At 42.2% G+C, this 19,073-nt stretch overlaps 1 long non-coding RNA gene across 1 annotated transcript; it reads right to left on the reverse strand.

Annotated features, from left to right (window-relative positions):
• Window positions 1-680: 680 nt before the first annotated feature.
• On the reverse strand, window positions 681-2,942 carry LOC115656427. Its single transcript, XR_004001659.1, has 3 exons — window positions 2,629-2,942; window positions 1,836-1,976; window positions 681-1,738 (listed from the first exon to the last, which is right to left on the reverse strand). It is a non-coding gene; the product is annotated as an uncharacterized LOC115656427 (long non-coding RNA).
• Between the last annotated feature and the right edge of the window lie 16,131 nt (window positions 2,943-19,073).

The following is a 19,073-nucleotide window of genomic DNA, read 5'->3' on the forward strand; positions in this document are numbered from 1 at the left end:
GAGTCTAAGGGAACTGTCTGTGATGTTGTGGTGAGACTGTTATAATGATGCAGGAATTCACATTTGTCACTGGCCTGGAGAAATCTAATTATAGAACTTACCTGCAGGTTGCAGTGTCTGCCCTTTTTTTGACAGTCTGCCCTGAGGTGGGCACTTACTGATGTGAGCTACTCTAGACAGCATGACAACATCATACAGTGAGCATTTCCCATAGGAAACTGGAGACAATTAACTTCTTTCAGCAGATCCGTTTTTAATTTAAAGACTTAACTTGACCTGGACTTTCCAAATTGCTGAGAGAATATTTTTTGTTTCCCTTGAGTGTTTTTTTAAATTTTATTACCTTATTTATAACTTCCTGAGACTTAATGCTGTTTAGTGCACTATTCCAGCATGGGTATTAAGGACAATTAGTAATCCCAGAGAAAGCTTCAGAATTATGGGAGTTGTCAGTGTTTAGTACATCTGATAATTTAAAGCCTAGATGTCTCAAGCTAGATATCCAAAATCAGCAAACACTTGAAAAGTGTGGTCAGCTGTTCACAAATGGTATACTTGTTTGCTATGCTTCTTACATATATGGTCCCTCCCTGCCCCAAGCGAGAAAGCACTTAAGCACACATGTAGACTCATTGAAATCAATAGGACTATGCAAATACTTTAATGATTTGCTGCCTCAGAGCCATGGTGCCTTTCATCTGAGGTTCTCAAAGCACTTTACAAACATTAATCTCACAACACCCCAGTGAGGTAGGGAAATATTAGGGGTGGTTGAAATTGATTCCTATGACCTGTATATTGTCAGTATACAGAATAACATTAAAGAAGTGAAAATTCCAGCATGACCCAGCCAAACAATATGTGAAAACGTGCTGTAACTAGTCTTGGAGTAGGCACACTATATGAAACATCCAGTTATAAATTAGCAAACCCCATATAAATCTAGCCGTGGAGGAAGCCTCCAGAGTTCAGAGGTTTAGCTGAAGTACCCAAACATACAGAAGACTCCAGCAGACAACAGAGCACTCAGTCCCTGCGCAGTTCTCCTTCATCCCTATCTCATGTTGGACACTGGAGGCCTGATTCTGCACTAATGAAGTCAATGGGTGCAGGTTTGAGCCATTGGTGAGGAAGGTCTCTGACCTGCCAATGCCCTCTAGCAACTTTGAGGGATGTACTGCCCTTCTGTCTGAGGTAGTTTCAAACACCATTTAGTAAGTTATTCATAATTAACGAACACAATTTGAAGCCAATTTCAAAATAAGCTGTCTTCCTGGGCAAAATTATAAGGGCTACTGTTTTCCTCAATATTTTTTGTTTGGTATAATAATATTGAAAAAGAAAAAAATATTTTCCATCAGTGATGCTCATGGGAATGATCAATGCCATCATTGGTACTTATGGGAAATGAAAACTTCTCTTGCATCTCACTATAGATGGAGATTTCATTTCTCCAGTGTAATCAGTATTCCTTAAATTCTTCATTTTACAATCACTTCTCAGGACCTGTGGAAGCGATGAAGTCCATTATGTGAGATATCATCTGTTGTTCCTTTATCATTATAGCTGTGCAAGTCTCTTACTTTAAAACCTAAATTGGTTGGGTACAATACACAAAAATTCAGGAATGTCTTGTAGGCACTGGCCTGTGTTGGGGTGGTTCAGAACTGCATCACTCTTCAGGGGACCCCCCAGGAGAAAAGCTGCACCATGGAACTAGAACTCCTCCTAGAGCAACCTGTCAAGTAAGAAGAGGAGCTTTCTAAAATTGCTGTTGGCTCATTATTCACATCCTGTAATAAACCTCTAAAAAATGAATCTACATGGTGTGTTACCTCTAGCAGATGTTCCATAGAAACAAGACATGCTTCATATTCATATGTCAGCAGCTTTCCAGCATTGTTTTGACAAAGAGAGCTGGCTAAGAACAACTGCTGTTCCTGGCATTCTGTGTCATCTATTCCCCACTTGTTCAGCTATAAATAATAAAAAAATAATCTTAGTGTCAATATTGTGACTCAGGAATTTAAACCCAACAAATTGCTAAGGTTGTTACTTTTCCTATCATTTTTTCTCTTCATAGGACAGAACATCCATGGCTTAGGAGGAGCTCAGGATTCAGGGTCTCTAAAGTAAATTTGACTAGACAGATGCCTGTGTATTATCACATTTATAATGGCTACTAGCTGATGTGCTTCTGCACAGAAGCACAGCAGATAAGTGGAGAGTACAGCCACTCCTGCTCCCAACAATTAATCCTCTGATCTAAATTTGGAAATTGACATCACGGCTGACATTATTTGCATTTGCTGTCAAAATAAATGGGGGAAATAATTTCTCTATTTGCATTCAGTTGTAATATCACCCCAAAGAAGCTATTTAATGTATTAATCACTAGTATCTATAACCTATTTAAGCAAAGGCTTGAACTATTTAAAACTTTATTGCTAGTGAATGGAGTCTATTCAGTGAATTCATTATGACTTTGGTTTTTAAACAAGACATTATCTTAATATAAACAATACTTATAAGGCCTGGGCTGCAGTAGCTGGGGGGTTCGAACTAAAATACACAACTTCAGCTATGCTATTCGCGTAGCTGAAGTCGAAGTATCTTAGCTCGACTTACCTGGCTGTCCTCCCGCTGGCAAGTTAACTCCACTTACTTCTCCTGCCGAGGTGTAGTACGGGCGTCGATTAGCAGATCGATTTATCGCATCCAGGCGAGCTGTGATAAATCACTCCCTGATACATCAAACACTACCCACCGATCCGGGTAAGTTTATTTTGAATGTTCAGTCTTTAATCTAGCTTTGTTGCCAATTTTTTCTCATAGGTGATGGCTGGATTGAACTGGTGTTGATAATACAAGTGACCTAATTGAAACTCAGCCCAAATTTTTAATGGGACACAAACCTAGATCTTTTAAAAGGTTTAAATTTGTTTGAATCAGTCTGAATGCACCCTCTGTAGACAGTGGAGCTGGTTGGAAATTTTCCAATGAAACCTTCCACCAGCTGCCTTTCCCAGAAAGACTGACTCATCAAAATGGAAGCTTTTTGTGGAAACATTCTAGTTGTGAAAAAATGTTTAGCCAGAAAGATTTCTGTGGTTCAGGATGGAATTTCTAATCAACATAAGAGAGACTCCCACCCCAGACAAGTCTAACAGGGCACTCATCTGGTATGTGGGAGAGCCTGGTTCAAGTCCTTGCTCTGCCATTCTCCCACATCCGAGATGAGTGGCATAACCGTAGGGATGTAATCAGTCTCTCACTCTGTTCAAAATTTGGAGCTGTTCCACTATCTCCTACCCATCTCTAGTAGTCAGGGACATTTACAAAAACCACTGCAGTGTGAATGGGGAGGGAAGATTGTTTATCCATTCCCATCAGAAAGTACCTGCCTCTGTTTTACAGGAAACCTGAACTTTATGCAGTCACTTGATCTCATTGCAAAGAAGAGTAATTTTAATTGTTTTATCTTAATAAATAGCAATGAAACAGAAAGTAACCAGCTAACCAGTGGCTGCTGATATAAGGCTAGGTCCCTAACTTCCATGTGGGAAACAAGGAAAACTGCCTGGGGACATGGTTTCAAAACTATTTGTGCTGACTGACCAAACCATGTTTAAAGCAAGTTAGTCTGAAATCATTTTAACCTGCTCTTAGTAGAACATTGTTTAACACTGGCTCAGGTATCCTAACTCCTGTTGCAGAGCAGATGGAACCACATATGTTTCTGATGTATGTGTTTTTTGTAGAGTGAAGTGTATTAGCTTATTCTAAACCTTTCCATTTCATTATCCTTAACCAACAGGCACTCGGCCATTTCTGGATAGCAAAACTTTTTACAGCAGACAGAGACAAAGGAAAGCAAACTAAGCAAGCTTATTGAAACAGTAAGACAAGCACGCTAGTACAACAGAGGTAAAGCAATAAGGCCCACATTTTCACACACATTTTCACACTTGGCTGCCTACAGCTGGGCACTTTAGGCCTAATTTTCAGAGGTATGGAGTACCTGCACTGTCCATAGACTTCAATGGGAGCCGCAAATGCTCAACACCTTGAAAAGCAGACCCATTCAGATAGACACGTATATATGGATTTGGAGGGGGTGGAATGTTCAAAAACACTTAAGTGACTTGGGAGCATGTGCTCCAGTGGAAGTCAATAGGGCTTGTACTCTGAAATCACTTCAGTGCTTTGAAAAGATGTCCAACTTAAGCATCCAAGTTTGAACATTTTGGCCCAGAATCCAGATGCTTTTCAGGCTGAACAGAATCATTGCTTTGAATGACTTTTTCAGATGGTAAGAGACATCTTTCCTTAACCTTCCAACACACACAATATCACAAGTCAATCTTTCTCTTTCAAATTGTTCCTTGTCCAGCACTAGGTATTGTTTTCAAATGCCCTTGTAATTTTGGAATGGGCATAAAGAAGCTTAATTATTTTTAGGACGGTTTATCAATTAAGCAATGGTAAAAATGGTAAAATTAAAATGAATTGTGACTAACACATGAGCTGATAAAGCTCAAAGTAGACACCTAGTTAGGGCTGCTAACTTTCTAATTGCACAAAACCAAACACCCTAGCCCTGCCCCTTCCCCAAGGCCCTGCCCCCGCTCATTACATTCCCAGTCCCTTGGTGGCTCGCTGTCCCCTACCCTCATTCACTTTCACTCTGGGCAGAGGCAGGGGTTGGGGTGTGGGAGGGGGTGAGGGCTCTAACTAGGGGTGCAGTCTCTGGGATGGGGCCAGAAATTAAGGGTTCACAGTGCAGGAGGGGGATCTGGGCTACGGGAGGGAGTTTGAGTGCAGGAGGGGGTGAGGGCTCTGGGCTAGGGTGTGGGCTTTGGGGTGGATCTGGGGATGAGAGTTTTGGGATGTAGGAGGGGGCTCTGGGCTGGGGTGTGGAGCAGAGGGATTTGGAGTGTGGGAGGGGGCTGCAGGTTGAGGCAAGGGGTTGGGTTGCAGGAGGGGGTACGGGCTCTGGGCTGCAGGTGTGGACTCTTGGGTGGGCCTGGGGAAGAGGGGTTTGGGGCATAGAAGGGGGCTCTGGATTTGGGGGGCTCAGGGTAGGGGAAGGGGATTGAGGCTGGAGTTGGGGCACAGGCTTACCTCAGGCGGCTCCCAGCCAGCGGCACAGCAGGGCTAAGGCAGGATCCCTGCCTGTCCAGGCACCACGCTATGCCCCAGAAGCAGCCAGCATGTATGGCTTTTAGGCAGGTGGCCAGGAGGCTCCGTGCGGCTCTCATCTGCAGGCACTGCCCCCTAGCTCCCATTGACCCCAGTTCCTGGCCAATGGGAGTGTGGAGCTGGTGCTCAGAGCTGGGGCAGCACGTGAAGCCCTGTGACCCCCACCCCCACTTAGGAGCTGGACCTGCTGGCCGCTTCTGGGACACAGAGCGGTGCCAGCACAGGTAGAGACTAGTCTGCCTTAGCCCTGCAGCACTGCTGGCTGGACTTTTAACGGCCTGGTCAGCAGTGCTGACCAGAGCCGCCAGGGTCCCTTTTCAACCTGGCATTCTGGTCAAAAACCAGACACCTGGCAATGCTAAGCCCAGTGTTGCACTCCCTATTTGGGCAAAAACTCCTGTTGAAGTCAATGGTAGTTTTGTTTCTATAAAGATGACAAGGTCAGGCCCAATATCTGTTAATGAATATGCTTGGTTTTGTGAAACATAATTATATAACTCATATTCTGAGCTCTGACCATATATCCTCCTGTTATTAATCCGTTTATTCTAGAACATTTGCTATTCAGCAAATCTGTGAAACTGATCACAAAAACAACCCCACCAGCATAGAGGAGAATGCTAGTAATCTTGCTTCAGATAAGAGAGCTTTATACGGCATCACCAGATCACTTGAACACATAGAGGCCATGTGGTTCTCCTCAGTCCTCCATAATGACTACCCCAACTTCTTTATCTAAAGTCTGTCAACACATGTCGATATTTCTTAATCACGAAGGGGCCAGAATCTTTCATTTATTTCCAGTGTAATTTCAGTGGAGTCACTCTGGATGTAAAGTGGGAATGTACAAAGTGAGTGACATAACCAGGTTACAATCTGGACTATAAGTATCTGTGTCCTCCCTGCCCTCTAACCTGGACGCTACTTGGCTGTTTTTCCCTCTACTCCTGGACTGCTCACAAGCAGCCTCTATCATATAAGTCACACCTAGCTATGTCTCTCTGTACTTGCAAACTACCAGTCAGATTTAGGGTTTCATGAGCCTGAATTATACTTCAGGGTGACTCCAGCACACTCTTAGTCCCAGACTTTTCCCCCAGAAATGTATGTCTTGTATTGCCCAGCCCTCTCCTGGACAATACAAGCTCATATAAAATCTGTAATTTTATTAAAAGAAAATATTCACAAATCCTGTTATCCCAACTGGAGTTAGTTTCCCAAACACTTCAAACACACTGGTTTAGATAAACAATTAAAACAGGTTTATTAACTACAAGGAGGGAGATTTAAGTGAATATAAGTAATGGAACATAAAAATCAGAAATGGTTACAAGAGACAATAAAGATGAAATGCAACTAATGCCTAACTAAAAAACTATATTAAAGTCAAACCAAAGTTTCTCCTACCACTGCTCTTAGTTCTTTCTGGTGTAGTCAATCCATGGACAGAGTGAGATCAGAAGAGAGGGGGTCCCTGGCAGTGTTTGTCCCTCATTTTTTATAGTATCAGTCCCTCTCTTAGAAAACTTTTCCAGCCGAGTTTCAGGAGGAGACAAAAAGTCTATTAGAGAGGATATATCCTGCTGGTTTTCCCACCTGTTGGATCTCCTTTTGTGCTTCATGACTGTTTACTGCTAAATGCAAATTAAGCACAGCATGCCTTCTTTTGGTTGTGACAGACTTGTTTGCAACTTCTGTTGGGCTGTGCTGTGGTTTGGAGCAGGTGTTAATAACACCATACAGCGGAATCTTATAACTTTATATACAATGTTCCACACACATTTTATCAGGACAATATGACCAACAATTCTGAGTTTAAAATAATACCTCATAAGGCATACTTTATAAAGAGATTTATTACAGTAGTGTGTAAGGAGGTGTAATACTGGGTACAGATGTTGAAGAGGGACATCACTTTAAATGACTCCGAACTCAGCACTAGTTTATTTCTTTTCAATTATACAGGTGAGAAAAGCCTAAACCTTTAACCTAATGCATCTTTGAGTGTTTTAGGAATGCGGGGGAGGAGAATGACATACATTAAAGTTTTAAAGCAAAGCTTTTTCTTGTGTATTATTCTGAAGTAAACTTTTGCTAAAGATGAGCAAAATTCTAACCAGGAGTGGTTTGGATCTGCGTTCATCCTATTTTGAGTTGAACAAGCAAATTTCAGGGTATGCTGAGATGAGTTTCAGACACATGGCTCTCTTTTGGGTCCCTCTACACTTACTCCAGGTTGTTTTGTGTCCGAACAGCAATAATATCAGCCTTATCTCCATTCAAGACAGTATGTGAAGTCTCCTCTACTACTAGCCTCACGGAAGACTTTTATGATTATTCTTGGCCAATAGTTTCATTATCTCGCTACACTAGGCAGACCAGTGACTCAATAATGTTTGAATTGTGTTAGCAACACAGTGATCTGGGGCTATGATCAGCATTTTGCACTTGCCCTGGTTGATCTTGTGCAGAACCTTGTGGAGAGCAGGAATTGGAAGGAATGCAGACAGAAACAGCTTGGCATTGTGACAAACAGGGCCACATGAAGAGTTCTCTACCTCGGGAACAATGGACTTTTTGAGAAACCATCACACTGGGTGCTGTGCTTCCTGCTAAACCTGTTACTAGGCTGTTCTTTTGCCATGTAAGTGTTGTGTGCTGGACACATTGGCTACAAAATTTCACAGCCTCGTCGCACAGAAGCCTAGAGTGTAATTTTGCCAGTTAATATCTGGCATTGGCAGTTAAAATCTGAAGAGGTCTGCTTTGTAGGCCAGTAGGAAAGAGTTGTAGGCAGCTGAACTGCTCTCACTGCTGGGGTGTTTATGTATAGATGAGTCTATTCAGACATGCAGAGGTCTTGGATTGTGAGCTGACCTATGGGAACTACCTTTTCTAGTCCTGAAACCTCTGTCCTTTCTGCTCAGACTGTAAACAGGGCTATAAAGTCAAGGAACTAGCCTGATTTAAGAGAATTTCCCAGGTGAGACTGAACTGCTGCAACGGTTCTACAGTGCTCCACTTTCCAACTCCTGGCAAAGATGGTATATTGAGGGAAGGAGGAGGTGTAGCTGGAACATTCTGTGCTCTGTTCTTAGCTGTGAAATGTCCTTTGACAAGCCATACCAGCCAGGCCCTAAGCTTATTCTAATTTACACTAGATGAAAGCTGGAGTAGCTCCATTGAAGTCAATGCAATTACTCTGGCTTTACCAAGATATAAGGAAGAATAGAATCTGGCCCTATGAATTTAAATTACTGTGTACTGGGGTCTATCCTTCCATGTTGTGCAACCTTCATATACAAAATCCTATGTTGAAATAGATGCTGTAAAAAGGAAATATGCTTCATCTTCCACATTTTCTTCATAAACTATAAAGACAATGTAAGAAAGAACACAACAATCAGAATAAGCCTCAAAGTTATGATAAATGCTAAGGGCTAGGAAGGCATAACATACTCAGCTTGCTCACTTCCAGATTACTGGAAGTCACCTGGAGTTGTATAAACAATACAATGCAGAATGTGTATTAATCTTCCATCTGTAAAGAGTCTTTCACCCAGAAGAAACATAAAGTGCTTTACTGATTGTTTGTATAGGGATCATTCATAAGAACACAAGAACTGCTGTACAGGGTCAGACCAAAGGTCCATCTAGCCCAGTATCTGTCTACCGACAGTGGTCAATGCCAGGTGCCCCAGAGGGAGTGAACCTAACAGGCAATGATCAAGTTATCTGTCTCCTGCCATCCATCTCCATCCTCTGACAAACAGGGGCTAGGGACACCATTCCTTACCCATCCTGACTAATAGCCATTTATGGACTTCACCACCATGAATTTATCAGTTCTCTTTTAAACGCTGTTGTAGTCCTTGCCTTCACAACCTCCTCAGGTAAGGAGTTCCACAAGTTGACTGTGCGCTGTGTGAAGAAGAACTTCCTCTTATTTGTTTTAAACCTTCTGCCTATTAATTTCATTTGGTGACCCCCAGTTCTTGTATTATGGGAGTAAGTAAATAAATTTTCTCCACATCACTCATGATTTTATATACCTCTATCATATCCCCCCTTAGTCTCCTCTTTTCCAAGCTGAAGAGACCTAGCCTCTTTAATCTTTCCTCATATGGGACCCTCTCCAAACCCCTAATCATTTAGTGCCTTTTTCTGAACCTTTTCTAGTGCCAGTATATCTTTTTTGAGGTGAGGAAACCACATCTGTACACAGTATTCGAGATGTGGGCGTACCATGGATTTATATAAGGGCAATAATATATTCTCAGTCTTATATCTATCCCCTTTTTAATAATTCCTAACATCCTGTTTGCTTTTTTGGACCGCCACAGCACACTGCGTAGACATCTTAGAGAACTATCCAAGATGACTCCAAGATCTTTTTCCTGACTCGTTGTAGCTAAATTAGCCCCCATCATATTGTACGTATAGTTGGTGTTATTTTTTCCAATGTGCATTACTTTACATTTATCCACATTAAATTTCATTTGCCATTTTGTTGCCCAATCACTTAGTTTTGTGAGATCTTTTTAAAGTTCTTCACAGTCTGCTTTGGTTTTAACTATCTTGAGCAGTTTAGTATCATCTGCAAACTTTGCCACCTCACTGTTTACCCCTTTCTGCAGATCATTTATGAATCAATTGAATACGATTGCTCCTAGGACTGACCCTTGGGGAACACCACTAGTTACCCCTCTCCATTCTGAGAATTTACCATTAATTCCTACCCTTTGTTCTCTGTCTTTTAACCAGTTCTCAATCCATGAAAGGACCTTCCCTTTTATTCCCATGACAGCTTAATTTACCTAAGAGCCTTTGGTGAGGGACCTTATCAAAGGCTTTCTGGAAATCTAAGTACACTATGTCCACTGGATCCCCCTTGTCCACATGTTTGTTGACCCCTTCAAAGAACTCTAATAGATTAGTAAGCCACGATTTCCCTTTACAGAAACCATATTGACTATTGCTCAACAGTTTATGTTTTTCTATGTGTCTGACAATTTTATTCTTAACTATTGTTTTGACTAATTTGCCCGGTACCGACGTTAGACTTATCGGTCTGTAATTGCCGGGATCACCTCTAGAGCCCTTTTTAAATATTGGCGTTACATTAGCTAACTTCCAGTCATTGGGTACTGAAGCCAATTTAAAGGACAGGTTACAAACATTAGTTAATAGTTCTGCAACTTCACATTTGAGTTCTTTCAGAACTCTTGGGTGAATGCCATCTGGTCCCGGTGACTTGTTAATGTTGAGTTTATCAATTAATTCCAAAACCTCCTCTAGTGACACTTCAATCTGTGACAGTTCCTCAGATTTATCACCTACAAAAGCCAGCTCAGGTTTGGGAATCTCCCTAACATTCTCAGCCGTGAAGACTGAAGCAAAGAATCCATTTAGTTTCTCTGCAATGACTTTATCGTCTTTAAGTGCTCCTTTTCATCTGGCACTGAAATGCATTAAGCTGTTCAATAAATTTATTTGAAAGGAAAGGAAGGGAAATATTCCTGGTTGTTTTCTGAGATAACAAAGTTTGCCTTTATGGAATCTCCCTCTCTCTTTCTTCCTTTTTTTTTTTTTTTTTGGTAAATTGCGCACTTGTGAGAGGTGACAGACTGAATTTGTCTGAGATCTCCGTCTGTTACATGTCTCAAGTACACATAGAGAGACATCAGGCAATTATTTAAAAGTGGTGAGTTTTTAAAATCAGAGTTCCTTGTTCCAGTAAAATTCCTCTATCTTCTCTGAGCTCTGGTTTTGTGTCTGGAATGCCCTGTGGACTCGTGGGCAGCTTACACAGCTTTTAGCTAGGATCATAACGCAAAGGTTGCACTATCACTACAACTAAACTGGGTCCACTTCTTGAATATACACATAGCTCCTTAGCTTTTGAGTAGACTCACTGCTCTGCTTCCCAGGGTCTGGAATGTGCCCGTGTCTCCTGTCCTAAAGAAAGAGCTCTTACAGCTCTGTTTCCACTTGCACATAACTCAGTGTTCAGCTGTGCCACTGCTGGTCTCAGCTGGAAACCACCTTATACGAAGGTTTTTTCAAATCTTTACAATATGTTACAGAATGAAACAGGGGAACAGGCCTTCTTTTTGACTGCTCTGAGCACCTTGCATGCTTTTCAAGTATTAGTTTGTTCTCAGTTTTCTAGACCACATTCCTTTCAGTATCCAGTAGATCAGTGGTTCTCAGCTGCAGGTATGCAGCCCGCTGGTAGTCTGCAAGCCCTTTCGGGGGGCTGTGGATCCCCACTGCTGAAACCCAGTTCCTCGAGCGGGGCTGAAGCAGGAAGCAGTGCAGGACTGAAATCCCAGCTTTCCCCTTCCCCCCGCTGAAGCTGGGAGTGGGGGCTGAAACCCAGTGTGAGCAGAAACCTTGAGCCCATGGGCAGAGTTGGGGGAGCACAAGGGTGTTGTCCCCACACTGCAGTGCCTTACCCAGAGTGGGACAGTCCTGGGGGCAACTCCACCCCCCCAGCTCCTCATCCTCCTCTCCCCCAGCCACCCTCAGGCCTCACCCTCTGGCCAGGTCTTGAGTGGGAAGCCGGAGTCAGGCAGTGTGTGACTCCTCTGGGTGGTGGTTGGGTTGCCAACCCTTCCAGATTGGCCTGGAGTCTCCAGGAATTAAAGGTTAATCTTTAATTAAAGATTAATGTCATGTGATGAAATCTTCAGAAATACATCCAACACAAATTGGCTACCCTAGTTGGTGGTGCCATGGAGTGAGCATCCATGGCATCCCCCCATCTGTTGCTGGTGACTGGCCAGCGTTGTGGCTGCTCCTCAACTCCCAGTCCCCTTTGACTGCCCACACAGCTGGTCAGAGATGCCTGGGTAGCTCCTGGCCCAGTGGAGCCCTCGGGAAGTAGCCTCTGGCACACAGCCCCAGACAGGTGAGTGGCCTGCTGAAATGAGTTGAGAGTGGCGGTGGCGCTCCCTCCCTGGAGCCCTGCCAGCCCTTCCCCCCCCAAAAAACAGAAGTCAAACTACGTCTATGCCCAAGGGTTCCCACCCTTAGCCTCCCAGAGCCCCAAGTACCCCACCTCCACCCCCCACTGGGCCCTGTAGTTTTTCTAGCAAGTTGAGGGGGCACCTCAGAACCCTTGCACTAGATTATTCCTGTGCATTTACTTCCTAATTCATTTTTAGTCAGAGAGGTAGCTCTGATTCTAAAATGTAACTATGTTAGCTTTCCATGGTTAAACTTTCAAACCATTTGATTTTATCTGAGCATTTTTATAGACAGAGTGTTATCACTTATAATGTTTTATTTAATATATAGGTCATGTTAATAAATAAAACAAGCAATAGTTTTCCAAAAAAGCATAACTTCTTTGCTGGAGCATTTCTTTGGAATTCTTTGGTGCTTAGGCATGACATTTATAAAGTGATCTTGTTAATTTAAACCAGACTTAATACATTGATAATCTCTAACATATACAATGTTCAGTTCTGTTTTTGTAGAACCTGCATTCCAGTTTTATACTGCAATATGCAATAATAACATCAACATCTGTCTACTTGTTTTTCATAGTGTTGCCCCTCACAATGGTATCTGAGTGCCTAACGTGAACACTAGAATGAAATACCCAGAGTCAAGAGTGATACAAATCACAAATATACAGAGGGGAAAATATTGTTTCATAAGGGCATTTTCCAATCTTAAAATCAAAGGGCCTGATTCATCCCTGCATTACCCCCATTTGGAGTTACACCATCATAAAACTGGAGTAATGTAGCAGGGAGTCATGTCCAGAAACAGGAGAGTGAGTTTTAGGCCTCGTCTACACACAAAGTTGAACTGGTTTTAATTAAATGCTGGTATTTAAATGGTGCAACTTTGTGGACATACTGATAACTATCCACACAAGGGTTTGCACTTGTTTAATAAATCAGATTTTTTAGGTTATTTACATTAAACCCAGACAATTCCTGTGTGTAGGCAATCTGCAAAATTTTAACCTCTGGCTCTGAGGCAGGGACTTGTAAGGTAACCGAATGAGGTTCAACAAGGACAAGTGCAGAGTCCTGCACTTAGAACGAAAGAATCCCATGCACTGCTACAGGCTGGGGAATGTCTGGTGTAAGCAGAGTCAGAATGAGCTCTCCCCTAACATCTGGTGATGAGCTGTGGAAAGGACTTTAGGGGCATTTTGTTTGCACGGGCACACCCACCCTATCTAGTATGATGGACTGCTTGCCCAAATGGTCACTGGCTGCTGAGGAATCCCCAGTTTCTATGTTATTGGGGCAGGAGTAATAAAGGGTTGTTATTCTGATTATGTGAATCAAGGACAGTAGAACTATACTTGGCATTTTATGATAGAGGGACTCACTCTCAACTAAGTAGCAGTCACTAGGCAAGGAACATGAGGCCCTAAACACCACTTTTATCCCTTCTCTTTTCAGTATGCAATAACAGAGCTAATTTTGATGCCATTAGGAGTCTTGTTACATGCTGCAGAGCTGAAATCACTGATACCTGGGTCTAGGCATTAAACCTACTTTGGGCTATTGGTGTATTAGCAAAGGCTCCCTACTACCAGCTAAAATTACTGAGAGCTGAAGTCACTAAAGAGCCGAGATCGCTGAGAGCTGTGTTAAGTGGGGGCGGGGGGCTGAAGACAAGTTGGTGAGCAGCTAGCAGAACGGCTAGTGGAGAGGAGCGGATAGCGGAGAGGTGTGGCAAGCAGAGCGGATAGCAGGGCGACTGGTGGAGAGACACAACTGGCAGTGAAGACTGCGGCAGAACTCCAGGGAGAGGCATGGCAATCGGCAATCAACCCAAGCAGAGGAGCATATGAGATCCCCCCCCCCATACCTACCCCCACTTCTACCCAGGCTGGGAGGTAAATTCTGCAGAGGCACTTTTGAACTCTGGGGACTGCACTGACCAATGTCAGAAACTGTGGTTGAGGTGGCTGTTGGGTTGCTGGACTTAAGACCCTGAGGGGAAAAGGACAATGCCAAACTTACTTGGGAATGAGTCTTTTTCTCATGATTTATGTTATAAATCCCATTTGTGGTGTTCCCACGAGATAATGCCGCACTGTTTCCCTCCTTTATTAAAAAGCTTTTGCTACACTCAGGCTCTGTGCTTGTGAGAGGAGAAGTATTGCCTCTTAGAGGTGCCCAAAGGGGTGGTATGTAATTGTCTCACATCACTGGGTGGGGGCTCTAGCCGGTTTTGCATTGTGTTATTGAAACGGAACCCCTAAATACTGAACCTGGCCCTTGTTGAAGCCAATTCTGACAGGCAGGAGGGATACACTGGTTAAGCAGCAGTTCTGCAGAAAAGGACAGGGGGATTACAGTGGATAAGAAGCTGGATATGAGTCAGCAGTGTGCCCTTGTTGCCAGAAAGGCTAACAGCATATTGGGTTGCATTAGTAGGAGCATTGCCAGTAGATCGAGGGAAGTGATTATTCCCCTTTATTTAGCACGGGTGAGGTCACATCTGGACTATTACATCCAATTTTGGGCCCCTCGCTACAGAAAGGATGTGGACAAATTAGAGAGAGTCCAGCAGAGGACAACAAAAATGATCAGGGGGCTGGGGCACATGACTTACGAGGAAAGGCTGAAGAAACTGGGCTTGTTTAGTGTGCAGAAGAGAGAAGTGAGGGGGGATTTGATAGCAGCCTTCAACTACCTGAAGGTGGGTTCCAAAGAGGATGGTGGTTGGCTGTTCTCAGTGGTGGCAGAAGACAGAACAAGGAGCAATGGTCTCAAGTTGCAGTGCAGGAGGTCTAGGTTGGATGTTAGGAAACGCAGTTTCACTAGAAGGGTGGTGAAGCACTGAAATGGGCTACCTAGGGAGCTGGTGGAATCTCCATCCTTAAAAGGTTTTTAAGGTCCAGCTTGAAAAAGCCCTGGCTGGGATGATTTAGTTGGTGTTAATCCTGCTTTGAGCAGGGGGTTGGACTAGATGACCTTCTAAGGTCTCTTCCAAACCTAATCTTCTATGATTCTATGATCACTCTATTCAGACAGCAAGATGAGAAAAGGTTTAAAGAGTTACTTTTCTTCTTGAGAGGCACGAAATTTAATCAAAACTGAATTTCATTATTTCCTAATCTGGGGAAATTTTTGTAACAGAGAGGCTTTATGTAATGAACTTATTTGGCTGAGGACTTCAGTTTCCAGATCTTTTAATCCGATATCTTTCTCTGACCACGCTTCTTCTTAGCATATGTCCAATGTGCCTCAGGTGGCATGTGACCAGGATTCATCACTGAATTTGGTCTGCTGGTTGGATCACTAGCTTCCCCGACTTGGGCCAGGTACTGCTGGGGAGCAACGTGAACGCTGATCTATGCCACCCACCACCCTCCCGAGCATTAAATTCACTTAAAAATTTAATTCTGATCCAGTGGAAACATACTAGATAGGGCACATAAGACAATTTGAGATGACTAATCACATCTGATTTCATGGTACATATAGGAGCTTATTTGTGAATATAACCATCTTAGCCTTAACTAAACACTCACGGTAATGTTTTTATGTAAGACATTGATTTGCCCTAAATAACATAAGAAAACTCAGGGCATACTTATATAGCAGGTGCAAGTGATCTTTCATCTTGTACTAAACAAAATATTAATAAATTCCCTACAAATAATTTAGTCTAGCCTTATCACAAGAAGTCAACTTACCTGATTTTCAGTTGGATATTCATGAAAAGTGAACACTCCAGCTAATGCACGATGGTTACAAGTTCTGATTCAGCTGCCAGAAAATTAGGTATATAACAACTAACTACTAACACCTAACTCACACCTGGAATTTTTTATGACTATGCTGTGACATGTAAATATAAATATGTACAGCATGTGCAATGTAGGAATGTTATTTACTAAGAGAATTGTAATCCATATTTTGACTTGTGAGTTTAAATTCATATACAAGCCCCAGGGTCAGAGGATTTAGGGGATGAAGCCCTCTGTTGATGAGAAGGGGAAAAACCAACTCTGGTCAGCTTAATTGGCATATTGTTATCACTAATTCTACCATGTTTGGTTTCGTTGTTTTGATTAAAGTTTGTTTGAAATGCATGTGATACGAAATTATCCTTATTGTCTAAAAAAAGGATATAGGAGCTGTGCTAACCATGCCCTGGGCGAGGGGGTCACCATAAGGATACAAGATGTGAACTAAGGGTGGATAATGAAGCTAGGGTAGTGAAAAGTCTTTGCTCTAGAGGTGAAAACGTTAGTCTAAGGAGTAGGGTTTTTATCTAAGAATACAGTTTGCTGTAGACTTCTATTATCTGGAAGAGCTTTTACACTGTGAGGAAAAGTTTACAGATAAGGCTTGATCAGACCAGCAATATACTATGGAGTAGAGCTGATAGCTCATAAGGACTGCTTGGAACAGCAGCTGAGAGAAAGCTTATTTCTTATGAGTACTGGCTGAACCAGCAGCAGGGGGAAGCAGATCCTGGACCAGAGGAGTAGATTCCACAGCAGTGCTGGCAGAGGGCAGCAGAGCAGATTTTACTGCACCCTGACCCATTCAGTGCTGAAGCAAGTTGAATCAAGGGCTGGACCAGAGGATTGTGCCTTAGGATGGAACTAGGCTGAGCAGCTCTGATGGGACTAGAGCTGGGTCAGCAGAGGACTGGCCACACCATTTGCCCTGACTCAAATTGTGAGTAGGGTTTCAGCTGGGTGGAACTGTGGGTAGTCAGGGTATTGGACTTTCAGCCATGGACACTTATTGTGGCTGGTTGCAGTGATGGTTATGGGCTTTGAATAAACTCCTAGCAGTTTTGATGCTGTCTGAACTTTCTTTCCATGTTTTTTTCCAAAACAAAATTCCAGTGAATTGACTTCATTTTGCAAACCATTTTTTATATTTTTGATGTCCTATATGATTCCATCAAAGTTTCTTCACCCAGCTCTATTATTTTGTCTGTGTTCCCTTTTCCCTTATTAAAATATTCCTGTTTTATATTTCAAACAAACTCAAGCGTCCTTCCAAGTAGGAAAGAACCACTGATCTGGAGAGTTTATTTTATTTTTCTCAAAGCTGAAATCAAAGACTGAGTGGGCAATGCAAGTTGTTGTGTTATTTTCCAAGAATAACCCTTCTATATTTTAGAACCCAGCCTTTGTAGCTACCATTGACACTGGCAGAAGGGGTACGCATAGACTCAATGCCATGTTAATGTGAGTGTTTTGCATTGGAATGTCCTTATTTTGTTTTTATTAACAAAATGTCTGTACTTAACGTTAGCATTTAAATGGCCCATAATGACTCTAAACAAACCTCTCAGCAATGAATGGAGTGAAGAAAAGGGGTGAGTTTCACATTTTGCTAAGTTAATTTTTGTAAATGTTTTTGTGAAAATCATTTGGTGCTAGAATTACCATACTACACAGAACACCTTGTACCCAAGGTCTCTTTGAATAGTAATACTTTTAAAGTTAACCATTTATTACTCTTCCATATGGGGCAGGTATGTACCATTCTGTTTGTAGATGAAGAAACAGAGGCAGAGAGATGGAGTGATTTGCCAAAACTACAGAGGGGGCAAGTGAAAGGTCTAGGACTATCTGACTCGCAGTCCCAGGTTTAAACCAACAGACCATACCTTTCTCAGTAAAAATACTATTTTGTTCAATTTGCAAGTAGTACATATAGGGGCAGAAGGCAAAGGAGCTATAACAATGTACACATTCTGCACATCTGGCCAAAGGGTGTGGGTTGTTTTTTTTTTAATCATACCTGTGCTAATCCTAAATTTTACTACTACCTTTAAAGCAGTATGTTTCATATACACACTCTCAAAAGAATATAAAGGACTACATAAATCTAAAAGATGTAGATTAATGTACCAATGCTTTCATTCAAGGACTTTTCTTAGTATTACAAGAGTTGTTCATTTAATCTTCAAAATGTCTAAGAATTAACTTATCCTAAGTACAATTGTTGCTTAATGGATCCTTTGAGGTTGGAAAGTAAGACATTCCTCTTTGATTGTTAAAATGTAGCAGTGATTATAGGGTAAGAAAAACAGTATTTAAAAGAATTTCTATTAGTGGGTGTTTTAATCTGAAGGGAAGGCATTAGTTGCCAAACTGCAGTATGTGGGGAGGTAGGCACTCCTGGTTCTTTTCAAGTAAATGTGGACATCTTGTAAAAAGAATGTCAATGTAAATATTCCTTGTGAAGTACATTACACAAAGGTTTAAAGTGCTTAGCACTGAACTCTAAATTGGATATTTGCATACTAGGAGAGATCCAACTATGACTGATCAAGTCTTTGATAAGGTACTCTTATAAAACTATTAATCCATTTATAATCCAGAAATTATACTGCCCGAAAATCCTGCCTTTAAATACGTAGGTGACGGTGTTAGAGGAGGTTTTTCTGTTTTATTTCAAGCTCTTGAAACCATAACATATGACAGGGTCTAGAATTAGAACATGTCATAATGACCATAATTCTTGTTCTGGATTTTAGAGCAACTTAAATCCTGGGCTCCAATATGGCTGCTTGGTGCCAGTCTTTCAGAGCAAAGCAGCCCCAAAAGCCAGCTACCTGAGGATTCTCCAAGCATATAGATTTCCTAGGTAATGTAGAAGTGGATAGCTGATTCTTTGCCACCTTCTCTTGGCTTCCCCAAGTTGAGCAGCTGTTAAAATGATGCCTTGGGGGTTACTATAGCTGAACATAATTTATGGCAACTCTGACACTGCTCTGACTTGCCTTTGGGACCAAACTGGCCTTGGTATCAGGAAAAACAGTCACTTTTGCCTCTTCTTAGTTTCATGTCCTGCACTGGCACTGAGTGGAACATGGCCACATTGGAAGAACTGACCCAATTTTGGCTTTTTTTTTTT

Source organism: Gopherus evgoodei, chromosome 8 (genome assembly GCF_007399415.2).
Source record: "Gopherus evgoodei ecotype Sinaloan lineage chromosome 8, rGopEvg1_v1.p, whole genome shotgun sequence".
In the NCBI taxonomy this organism is placed as follows: domain Eukaryota; kingdom Metazoa; phylum Chordata; order Testudines; family Testudinidae; genus Gopherus; species Gopherus evgoodei.